At 52.2% G+C, this 12188-nt stretch overlaps 1 pseudogene; it reads left to right on the forward strand.

Moving 5' to 3' along the window:
* The first annotated feature begins 1698 nt into the window (after window positions 1–1698).
* Window positions 1699–9694, forward strand: LOC136303333 (zinc finger protein 502-like; annotated as a pseudogene).
* The last annotated feature ends 2494 nt before the right edge of the window (window positions 9695–12188 follow it).

Genomic DNA, 12188 nt, shown 5'->3' on the forward strand with positions numbered 1-12188 from the left:
GGAGGACGGCAGCAGCTTCAACTCCTGGTGAGTCCCAGGGAGCCGAGCAGGACCTGGGGGGCATGTCGGGGCATGTGGGAATGAACAGGGGATGGGGCAGGAAGTGTCCTTTTGTGTGCCAGCATTGTCTCTGCTCCTCCTTGCAGGGTTCCTGTCCTGGGCAATGCAGAGTGTGTATACCTGGCTGAGAATCATTTTGGGAGTGTGACCTGCTCAAATCCAATGCCCTATCTGTGCAGCAGACCCCAAACTCGCCTGTGACAGGGGATGGACAAAGCACCTTCTCTGTGCTGGGCAATCACAGCTTTGCCCCTTTTTCAAACCCTGGGATGTCCATCCTCAGGCGCAGTGTCTGCCTTGCACTGACCCTCAGGGTCACCTCAGTACCTGATCTCATCAACATCTCACCCTGTTTGGTCTCAGGGTCACCTCAGTGCCTGGTCTCCAGGAGATGAACCTGCAGGAATAGGACGTGATGTGGAAGCTGACGTGTGGCTGCCTGTGCAGGGCCTGGGGGTTCCTTTCTCCTTCTGCAGCCACTCCAGGACTCATCCTGTTTCTCTTGCACTACACATTTATACACTAAGCCTGTATATATATGTAGGTACAACACTCTGGAAACAGATTTCAAATGCATTCTTCTAACACTGTATTTACACACTAAGCTTTTATATCTATATTGGTATAACACTGTGAATACAGACCACAAACAAGTGCTTCCATGTGGATGTGACCTTGGTTGGGGCAAGGTGCCAATAATGCCAATGTGTGATTTAACCTCACAGGTACCATTACCTTAAGGGTTGGACTCGATCCTTGTGGGTCCCTTCCAATTCAGAGCCTTCTGAGGAATGACCCTGCATGTCCTCCATCAGTATTTAGGGTGCCACTGTTGCTGCTGTTTTTGTATTCTTTATAATTTTGGGGTTTTTACTGAATGCTTGCAAAGTGCCCCCGGTGTCCCTCGTGTTCCCCCGGCGCCGGCAGCCCCGTCCCTTCCCTGCTCCCCCTCCCACGTCCCGTCCCGGCTGGCGGAGCCTTGGAGCTGCCGTGGGGGCCGTGGGGCTGCCCCGGGGGCTGCGCCCTGAGCCGGGGCCCCTTCCCAGCGCTCCCAGTCTGCCCATCCAGCCCGGAGCAGCCGGCGAGGGCTTCAGCTGGGACGGCAGGGGGGCGACGCCGAGGGGTGGGACCCACCTCGCTTGGGTTTGGTTTGCTCTTCCCAGCCTCAGGAAAAAAGATTTTTGGAAGTTTCTGCCAGAAATCTCTCCCCTCCTCCACTCAGCCCAAGGGCCTGGGGGGTTTTCCCTTTTATTTGGCGAAATCAAAGCCGTGCACTTCATGCTCATAATTAGGGCCAGGAGAAGTGACGGCTTTCCTCGGAGCCGGTGCCGGGGAACACGCCGGGCTGGGAAAGGCGGGCCGGGAGGTGCGGAGAAGTTTGTTTGTGTTTCCAGCTCAATCCCAACTCGGGCCCGGGCCCGGGCCCGTCCCAGCGCTGTTCCTCATCTGCGGCTTTCCCCTCACACAGCCCGGGGGCGGGGCCTGAGAGCGCGGGGCGGGTGTGGGCCGTGCACAGAGCCCGCCCTTGGCTCGCTGCCATTGGCGAATTGTGGCCTCACTCCAGAATCTCGCGCGCCGATTGGGCCGAGCGGGGCCAAGCCCGGCCCCGGGGCCGCCCCCCGGGCTGCCGTTGACCGGCAGAGGCGCCATTGGCGGAGCGTGTGTGCGGGCCCGGGAGCGGCGGCAGCGGCCGGAGCCCGGTGAGGCGGCGGCGGAGCTCGGAGGCGGCCCCAGCGCGGGTGGGAGCCGCGCTCGGTTCTGCCGGGGCTCGGGGCCGGCTGCGGGCGGAGGGGGCGGCAGGGGGCTCTGGCGGGTTCCTTGTGCCGTGTCGGCGCCGTGTTCCCCGTGGCCTGAGGGCGCTGCGGGAGCGGCTGCCCGCGGTCTCCTTCCCGCCGCTGCCTCGGCAGGAGCCGGTGCCGGAGCAGCGCTGCCTCGTCCCGCTTCCTGCGGGTAGGACGGAGGTGGCCGCCCTGTCCCCGGGGCTGTGCGGGAAAATTCCCGTGGCCAGAGGTTTGTGTCCCCGGAGGAGACCGAGGAGTCGTGTAAAAGTGACTTTATTCCTGAACAAAGGGAGAGGCCGTGCGGCGTTTGCCGTGGGGTCTCTCCAGTTGTTGTCGTACTCGACCTCCTTTTTATCCTGATTTTCCCTTCTGCATCTCCCTGTCCCTTTGCCCAGTGGCGAAGGTCCTTGGAAAGTTCCGACTTCCCGATCCGCCGCCTGCATGTCCTCGTTAATATGCACCCCCCTTTTGTATAACATCCGATATTCATGGCTCTGTTCAGTCTTTTTTCTTCTTTTTGATGTTAAGGAATTTCGCAGGACCTTGGCTGAGCAGCAGTCCATGTCAATGAGTAACGTTTTCTGAAACTGATGGTTTTTCTCATTCCTTCCTTTCTCCAAGTCCCTGTCCCTATGTCCAAGCAGATTCACTGATTCACTCTGTTTTTTCTTGCTGGGTCCTCTTTGACTTTGGGATTATTGTCAGTGCCCTCATTCCCTGTCCTTTTGTAGCCGTGTGTGGATCAGGAGGCCTGGCTGCCACCTGCATCCCCTTGCTCAGCTGCTGAATGAGCTGCCCTCAGCGAGGTGTCCTGCACGGTCCAAAGATGAGAGTTGCTGGAGCACAACAGAGGAGAAAGAGCCTTCGTTTAACCCATGGTGTGCCAGGGAACCACGAAACCGTGTCCCATTCCCATCCTTTCCACGTTTGGACCGGCACATGAGCTGCTTTCTTATTTCCTTTGTTATCTGTTTCACCACTTTTCTGTTGTCATCTATTTGTCAACGACATCTTGAGTCATTTAATTTTCCACCCTGTCCTCCTCCTTCTGCTAATATATAATCTGATCCCATCCCCCGGTGAAATGTTGCATTCTTCGTTTGAGTGGATTGGTGGGCCAGACTGAGGAGCTGGATCTGTCTTGTGGACGTCTTGTAATCTAATTCTGCCATTGAAATGATCAGTGGGTTCTCTGGCCCCTGATCTGAATTGGTTCGGGTTCCCTGGGGCTGGTCCATGGTGTTGCAGGATTTGTTCTGATGGCCGTTCATCTTTTCCCCATTTTTGGGTGCTCCCTCCAGCCAGGGCTGCAACAATTGATCTCTTTTTTCTAATTAAATCCTCACACACTTGGATTCCCAAGTGATTTCTCTGAACTTGTGGTAGCACAAACACCCCAGTGGTCTAATGCTCCCTGTGTGACACAGACAGTGAGAGCACATGTTGGAGTGGGGAGAGGGATGATTCCCCCCCTCTTATTTTAGTGAAGTTTTCACAACATTCTCCATTTGCTGTTTCCCTTTGCAGCTGAAGCAATTTGTATTGCAGAGTCAGCTCTCCTCACTGTGGGCTCTGCCTTTGGCTGTGCCAATTCCATCTGTGCCAGCAGGCAGAGCTTGGGGTGAGGGACAGAGGGAATCAGCCCAATTCCTCCCCCGGGCAAGTAGAGCCTGGTGCATTGTCCACACTTTTCCCCAGCAGTGTTAATTTGCATTTCTAAAGCTCCTCTCCTGGCTGCCTGGAAGGAAGCTTCTCTTCCAGACCAGCGATTGAATGACTCTCATGTGGTTCCCTACAATCTACTTTTGTTTTAACTGTGAATTTAACTGTTTAATTCTTTTCACTGTTTACTGTTAAAGGCTCGCTTTTAAAGCTCTTCTGGTTTTGTAAAATGCAACCTAATGGTGAACATCGAAAAACCCATACCAAAATTTTGCCATCACTAAATGCCTTCCACAAACATACACAAAAACATTCCGAAGCCATCAAGTTTTTTCTGCTTCTTCTCCTAGGACTAAAAATTGTTTCTCACACCCCTGGTCCAAACATTACTGACAATTTAAAAGTAGGATTATTATGAGAGATTATTCTGATGGTGCAATCGTTTCTCTGAAACTGCGAGAAAAACAGTAATTCTCCAATAATACATTTAGTGTTAGAGAGTCAAGGCATTACTTGATTTTGGCCAGGATGTGCAACAGAAACCATTTCATCTACACGTAGCCTGGGTGTGCAGCAAAAATCATTCCATGACACGTGAGTTTTACTGGATTTTCCCTAAACTTTCTACAGTCTGACCCACAGATCCAGCAGAGGATCTGTGGGCAGGCACAGGGGCTTCCCCCGCTGTGGAACCCTGGCTGCTGCTCCGGTGCCTTCAGTGCGGGGTCAGTCGTGGCCTGTTTAACATCCACAGACAATTCCAATTCCTTTTGGGAGTCTGGGAGAGCCATGGCTGGGGCATCCATCATTTTCGTTTTTTCATTTTCTCATGTTTTGTTCTCTTTCTCATGTCCATACCATAACATTGAGGCTGTCTGGGGTTAAAATGTCACACAATGTTCTGGGTAGAACAGAGAGTCCTCAATCCAGTCCTCCAATTCCCTATTAATCCTCAGAATTGTTGCAGCTCCTTTTTATCCTGGGTAAAGTTACTTCTGAGATTCCCTTGACCTTCTGTTGGTCAATTCACTACAAACTTTCAGTCAAATAATGCCCCAAATATTTAACTTCTTTCTCCACCTTTTGCGCTTTTTCTTTCAAATACTCCAAAATGCTTTTTAGCCTGAAAATGGAGCCATTCCACAGAGGCTTCTTCTACCACTTCGTGTCCTCCTGACTGGAGCAAGTCATCCTCATCCTGCATTATCCCTGTCCCTGGGGGTGAGGTAAATTCTTTTGATATTTTCTGCAAAGCTTGCCCGAATAAGGCTGGTGCTTCTGTGCATCCCTGCAGAAGGACCGTCCATGTCTTTCCCATTTTCCCTTCTCCCTCTTGTTCCCACTCAAAGGCCAAATCCTGTTCAGCATCCTGTGTCAGTGGGCATCCCCCAAAGCATCTTTGACATCAAATCCTGAATGGCAGCAGTGTGAGGAGGGAACCTGGTTCCAGGTGGTGTAAGGATCTGAGACTGTGGGGTGCCTGGGTTTGATAATCTCATTTCTTCTTAGGTCCTGCACCATTCTGTGGATTCCATCTGATTTCTTGGTTGGCAGCATAGGAGGAGCATTATAGGGAGAGATGCCTGGCTCCCAAAGCCCTGCCTTGAACAGGGGCTCAGTAACAGGCTGTAAGCCCTTCCTTCCCTCCCTTGGAATAGGGGATTGCTTTTAGACACCACTTGTCCTGGTTGCTGCAGAGTCATTTGGAGAGGCTGGGTATCTGATTTTCCCTCTTTCCCTGCCGCTGCCCACACTTGTGGGTTCACTTCAGCACAGGCCTTGCCAGACATTTGACACAAAGGTACCACAGAACTGGCCTCTGTATCACCTTTTACAGCATTAATTTGCATTCCCAATTTAGCCATCAAATCCCTTCCCAGTAAATTACAATCACAATTAGGAGCAAATAAAAATTCCTGCATTTCAAACCCATCCCCCACATCTGCCGATAGTGGTTGGATAAAACACATCTTCTCATCTTTCCCACTTGTCTCCTGAATAATTAAAGACATTTTTGGGATTTTCCCCCCTTAGGTCTAAGATCCAGAGTGGATGGAGAGGCCCCTGTGTGTATGAGGAAAGGCCTCGTGTGGATGCAGCCCCAGCCTGAATGTTGTCAAGGGCTGCAGTGTGGTGGGTCCCTGGTGGAATGGGAGCTCTGGCAGCCCCAGGAATCCATGTCCATGCAGGGGTGGACTTGCTCCTGCTGAGGGTGCTGCCGTGTGTGCCTGCAGTGTCCTTGTGTCCTGCAGATGGAACCCTGCTTCCTTGCCAGGGGCTGTTTGGGTGGGCTCTCCCCCGCCGAGGAGGGCAATGCCTGTGCCAGGTGCTTGTGGCCGAGCCCGTCCCCTCGGTGCTGGGGCCCCCTTGGGCGCTGGGGTTCATCCCTCCGGGGCTGTAGAAACTCTGCCATGGCCTTTGCCTCCAGCTTGGCCTTTTCCTCCTCCCTTCTTGCCTTCACCTGCTGTGCCTTTGTGCCCAAGTGCTCCAGGGGCTTCTTGTGCCGCTCCTGCAGCCCCCCTGAGTGCCTGTGGGTGCTCCTCTTCTGACCGCTGCTGAGCTTTCTGCAGTCATTCCTTTCTCCAGCGACCCAAACAAAATCCTTAGAGGAGAATCTCGATCCATCCACATTTCCCAGCTGTTCCTTCCTTCCTGCTGAGCCCCGGCTGCCCCACAGCTCCCCACAGGCCCCCAGCCCCTGCTCCCGGTGCCTCACCTCTGCGCCCGCTGCTGCCGCTCCCCAGCACGGAGAAACTCCCTGGGATCCTGACCTCCTTGTTTTCCTCTCCTGGAAACCGGGGGTTCAAAGGATCTGCAGCAGCTGGCAAATTTAGAGGATAAGACCCTGCTGAAAAATGTCCCAGTCCTCAGTATTTTTCTCTTCCTCCTCTTTTCCATCATCCTTATTTTTACTGCAGAGATTCCTCCTGCTGCTTCTAGCATTAACCATATTCCTGCACACTCCCCTTCACCCAGTGCCTTCCCAGCACACCAACGCCATCCATCCCCACTTGTCTAAATCCCTTCTGGACTTCCTTTATTGCCTTGCTGGGTGTCCATGTCCTTAATTACCTCTGGGAGTAATTAATGAGAATGTGCAGACTGCCTCAACATTCTCCAAAGGGACCCTTCAGAGATATTTCGGGATCATCATCCCTTTTGCCAGGATGCCTTCCTGGCTTTCCCTTTTCCACCCTCCATGGATGCCCTGCCATGTTCACTCCCTGAAGATCCCAGTGTCCTCACTGATGAGATTTTCAGTGCTGTCTCCCTGCCGATTCTTCACAGACCCCCCTGATGTGTCACTGCTGATCTGTCTCCTGGACACTCTCGGGTCCCCTGTCAAACCCCCGGTGCCGCCGCCACCCCAGGGAGCCGATCACCCAAACTGGGTGAGGCACCTTCAGCTCCACTCACTGCCTGCCGCCCCAGACGGTGGAAGGAATTCCAGAGGAGCCCCAAGGTGTGTGGAAAAATTGACATCATCAGAGGTTTGTGTCCACAAAGAAGACAGAGGAGTCTTGTAAAAGTAATTTCATTTATAGAAAAAGGGAGAAGCTATGGGACATTTCCCATGGGATCTCTCCAGCTGTTGGAGCACACAGTCTCCTTTCCATCCTAATTTTCCTGGCTGCGTCTCCCTCTCCTTTTCCCCATTGGCTGAAGTATTGGGAGGTACAGACTTCCCAATCCACCTACTACATACCCCCCTTAATATGCACCCCACTTCTGTATAGGTAACGATGTTCATATCTCTATTAAGTCCTTGTTCCTCTTCTCAATGTTCATGGATTTAGCAGGACCTTGGCTGAGCAGCAGTCTGTGTGGTCAGTTAGTAACATTTTGTGGAAGTGATGACTTCTTCTGTCCCTTCCTTATGTCCAAGTGCCTGGCCCTATCCCCAAGCAGATTCGCAGCATCTGTTTCTAAAGACACTTTCCTTTCTTCCTTTCATGGGGGTTCCCTGTTTACGGGTCTTCATCGTTTTCGTGGGAGTGAATCTTGGTTTTTCTGAGTATTATTGGGCCTAAATGTTGGTATCTCGGTTTATTGCAAGGGGCTGCATCTTTATATTTTGGAGAAAGTTTGGTGTAAAGTACAGTATTTGTGGAGTTTTTGATCTGTATCTTGATGTTTGGAGGACTTGTGCACTGAATCTTGGTGTTTTGGAGGTTCTTACAGACACGAGGTAGCAGTGACTTCCTGAGATGAAGCTGGGCAAGGAGAAACCCCCAGCCTAAAGCACTCTCCTCTTGTTTTTTCCCCAAACCAGGATTTGTCATTCCCAAGGAGTGACCATATGGAGAAGGAGGAAAAGCCCCGGAGATCCTGCAGGAGGAGGGGCTGCAAACCCAGCCCAGGGAGCTGCGATAAGGAAAGACCTTCCCTGTGCCAGGAGGGCGGCCGGAGATCCATCCGGAGCTCGGAGCTGGTGGAGAAGCCTCATGGAGGGGAGAAGCCCCACAGGTGCCTGGAATGTGGGAAGGGTTTCAGCTACAGCTGCCACCTGATCCAGCACCAGGTGATCCACACTGGGGAACGGCCCTACGAGTGTGGGGAATGTGGGAAGAGCTTCGCCTGGAGCTCCCACCTGATCCAACACAAGAGGATCCACACCGGGGAACGGACCTTTAAGTGTGGGGAGTGTGGGAAAAGCTTCAGCCGGAAGGGCCACCTGGTGAAACACCAGATGATCCACACCAGAGAACGGCCCTGTGAGTGTGGGTGATGTGGGATGAGCTTCGGCCAGAAGGGCAGTCTTATGCAGCACCAGAGGCTCCACACTGGGGAACGGCCCTATGAATGTGTGGAATGTGGGAAGAGCTTCAGGTACAGCTCCGGCCTGAGGAAACACCAGAGGATCCACACGGGGGAAAAGCCCCACAAGTGTGGGGAATGTGGGAAGAGCTTCATCCAGAGATTCCAGCTGAGGGAACACCAGAGGATCCACACTGGGGAAAAGCCCTACAAGTGTGGGGAATGTGGGAAGAGCTTCAGGGCAAGCTATGACCTGATCCGGCACCAGGTGATCCACACGGGGGAAGGGCCCTACACCTGCTTGGAATGTGGGAAGAGCTTTGGATGGAGCTCAAACCTGATATACCACCAGCACATCCACACTGGGGAGAGGCCCTATGAGTGTCCTGAGTGTGGGAAGAGGTTTGTAAGGAGCTCCGAACTCCTCCAACATCAGCGGATTCACACGGATGAGAGGCCCTTCCGCTGCCCCGACTGCGGGAAGGGCTTCAAGTACAACTCCACCCTCATCAGGCACCGGCGCATCCACACTGGGGAGAGGCCCTACGAGTGTCCTGAGTGTGGGAAGGGCTTCTCAGACAGATCTAACGTGACCAGACACCAACAGAGGCACCACTAAGGGAAGCCCTTAGAGCACACAGAGCGCGGGAAGAGCTTCTTACGCTGCTCCAGCTCCATTCCCCATGGGAGGATCGGCGTTGGATGATCCCCAGTGACCCCCGTTGGGCAGAGCCCTGGTGATCCGTGGTCCTGGTGATCTGTGTTGGGAAGACACCTGGCTGTGGGGGATCCACATCTTCCTGTCTCCCCGTGGGCACCTGGATGAACACAGGGGCAGAAACATCCCTTGTGACGCAGACTGACATTGGGAATTCCTTGGGGAGAGTGGATTTGTTGACTTTCAACCCCAGAAAATTTTTTTTCGTTCAGTCCTATCTTTTGGTGGCATCAAGGAATACTGGATGGTCTTCGAGATCTTTTCCAACCTCAGGGATTCCACACGATTTTGATTTCCTATTGCCCGAGGGCATCTTGTGCAGCCACATGGTGATGATCTGGGGCCAAGACCAAGATTTTGGAGGCAGTGGGGTGGAAATCCCTCCAAAAATGGTTCTTCCCTCCGACCCAAGCACGTGGATCCTCAGCCGGCATGGACAGGGAAATCGTTTTCTTTTGGCCTTGATTTGCTTTTCATTTCTCTTCATGCATTTAAAATATCCAACAGTGGGGTAAAAATAAAGACATTGAACTAAGATGTGGTTGGGATGATGGGGGGGACATAGACATGGTGGGACAGAGACATGGAGAGTGGCATGGGCGCACATGGACATTTGAGTGGGACGTGGCCATTCATGGGGACATAGGGGGAACACGGGCACAGATATGGACGTGGGGGACAATGACAGGGATGGAAACATGGTGGGGAGACAGTCGTGGGTGAGGACATGGTGGGACATGGCCAGTGACATGTGGGGACATGGCCATGGCCGGTGCCATGGGGGGACTTGCAGGGGCTGTGGGGGATGCTGGGTTTGAGGGAGTTGAGGGTTCCTGGGAGGGCCTTGGGGCTTGCTGAGGGCTTTGGGGACCCCAGGCCCAGCGACTCCGGCTGCGCTGGGAGACCCTGGCGGAGGTTCTGGAGCAGCTGCTCCAGCTGCTCCCTGGGACTGCGGTGAACTGGGAAGCTTTATTGGGTACACTGAGATCGTCTTGGGTGGGGACCAGAGTGACAGCAGGGCTTGGAGGGACACATGATCCCCCCAAATCATCGCAGGGATGGAGCAGGAGGGCCCGGCCGGGCCCGAGGCCACGGGGAGGGGCAGCGGCCGCCGGCGGCTCAGGAGCTCTGTGGGCAGAGAAAAGGGGGTGACACCGGGCTAGGGGCCCCGGGGGGAGCACACACGCTGCGGGGGAGGGTGGACACGACCCCAAGGAGCCCCCCTCACCTTCTTGCGCAGGTAGAAGCCCAGCCCCAGTGCCGGGAAGACCAAGCCCAACCCGAAGCCCCCGATCCCCGTCAGCACCTTGCTGTGGGCAGCGTCCGGCGGCATCTCTGGGGGCCTGTCACGATCCGCTCACAAAAGCGGGGTTCATGATGGTTCGTTTTAGGGATCTCAGAGCACAAAAGACACAGCGGGGGAAAAACTCAGTTTACTCAATCACAAATGCACCTTGATTTAGTGCCAACAAATGCGATAGTGGGGAGAGAAAAGAGAATAGTAAGAAAGACAGAAAAAGAGGGCAAGGGGATTATAGCTACCAGCATGGAGGCTCGAGTCCTCGAGGCTTTTGAAGATGCCTATAGACGTGAGTTTCTCCAGTGGGCAGATCTCAAAAGTGAGCGGGGGTCTCTAGGGTTTTTATAGTCCTCTCCGAAGCGACAGGCAGTTGGCCAAACAGGCGGGGGAAATCATTGCAGTGTGTTCATTTAGAGAACTCAGAACAAGTCGGTCGTCAGCAGGTACGGTGTCGACCAGTACGAGTCAGCAGGCGCGGTCACTTCACCGTGACTTGCCCATTGTTTCTGCTCAGGTTCTGATGTTCCCATGTGGGTGCTGGGTTTTTCCATCAAACACACCTGCAGGCAGCACTTGGCCAACATCCCAGCTCAGCCAGGCCACAACTCCCGTCTTGAGATTTTCAAGTCCCTTTGAGGGGTTTCAGTCTCTGTCCTTGACCATGGTGGTGAGGCAGATGAGGGATCTTTGGACTGTCTCTTACACCAGCCCGGGACTCACTATTGTTGCCAAGAGAGCTCCTTCAGCAGGCTTCCGTAGTCTTGTGAAGTTTCAGGACTCGTCCATGTTAGTAGCATATCCCGGAAAAAACAGAGACAGTAGAGAGTGTGTGAGAAAGAAAGAGAGAGAAAGAGGAAAAAAAAAAAAAATGAAATAGAAACAAAACAAAATCAATCAATATTGATTAAAACAATTTCTTCAAAATATTCAAAACAAATCATCAAATTTCTTCAAGTTATAACAGGTTTCAAACAAAAGCTGAATTTTGATGACAATCTAACATCATTCAAAGAAACAACAATAATCAAAACAAGCAACCAACAATTTCAAATGAATCCGCTGTTGCAGGTCTAATTTTTGCTGTTTGGGTAGTATGTCTGGTGTCAATAACTTTGGGAGTGTCTCTTGCAAAAGGGGTCTTGACTAAACTGTGTGCTTCCATGATAGATGCCAAGTGTGTCAACTTCTTCATCATTTTCCAACTGAGGATGTGTAAAATGACTGAGAAGACAAAAGCAATCAACACCAAAATCAAAAGAACAACAATGGGATGACACACTTTGTTCCGGATACCTGTGGCAGTAGGTGACCACCAAAAAGGGTATCCCACCACCTGTATTCAGCATCCTTTGGACCCTTTCTAAAACACCATGTATTTCTTTCACATCATGATAGACTGTCACAAAAGTTTTCTGTGCTTTTTTCTTGATCTTTTCTAAAATTCCTTCTAAGTCTCGGTGAAGCAACAATTGCTTAATTCAAGTCAGATTCATTCCTATGAGGACAGGCGTTATCTGGTGAAACATGGTAAAATTTGATTGGAAAAGGCAGTAGGATGTAACTGGGGCTGAGTAAGAAAAGTCACATCCGGGAATTGTGGTAAAATTGTAGACACAAAAATTGGAGTGATTTTTAGTATCCACCACTACATTTTCTACAACTACAGCATCACAAGCAGTCCTTCCACAAGCACATCCATTGCCTATATACACAAGCACTGTTTCAGGAGTTTCCTTAGGGTGTACTTCAAAACGACAAATCTTTTGCTCTGTGTCCAAACAAATGCCTTGAGCTATGATTGCATGAACAATATCAAGTGCACTAAGGCATTACATACGGTTCTTACAAAAGCTGTAACTGTGTTGGTATTGGGGTTAGAGGTAAAGTTGACCAATTTCCACCAGGATTG

This window comes from Chamaea fasciata, unplaced genomic scaffold, assembly GCF_029207755.1.
Source record: "Chamaea fasciata isolate MVZ Bird 193981 ecotype frontalis unplaced genomic scaffold, bChaFas1.0.hap1 SCAF_32, whole genome shotgun sequence".
Classification (NCBI taxonomy): Eukaryota; Metazoa; Chordata; class Aves; order Passeriformes; family Sylviidae; genus Chamaea; species Chamaea fasciata.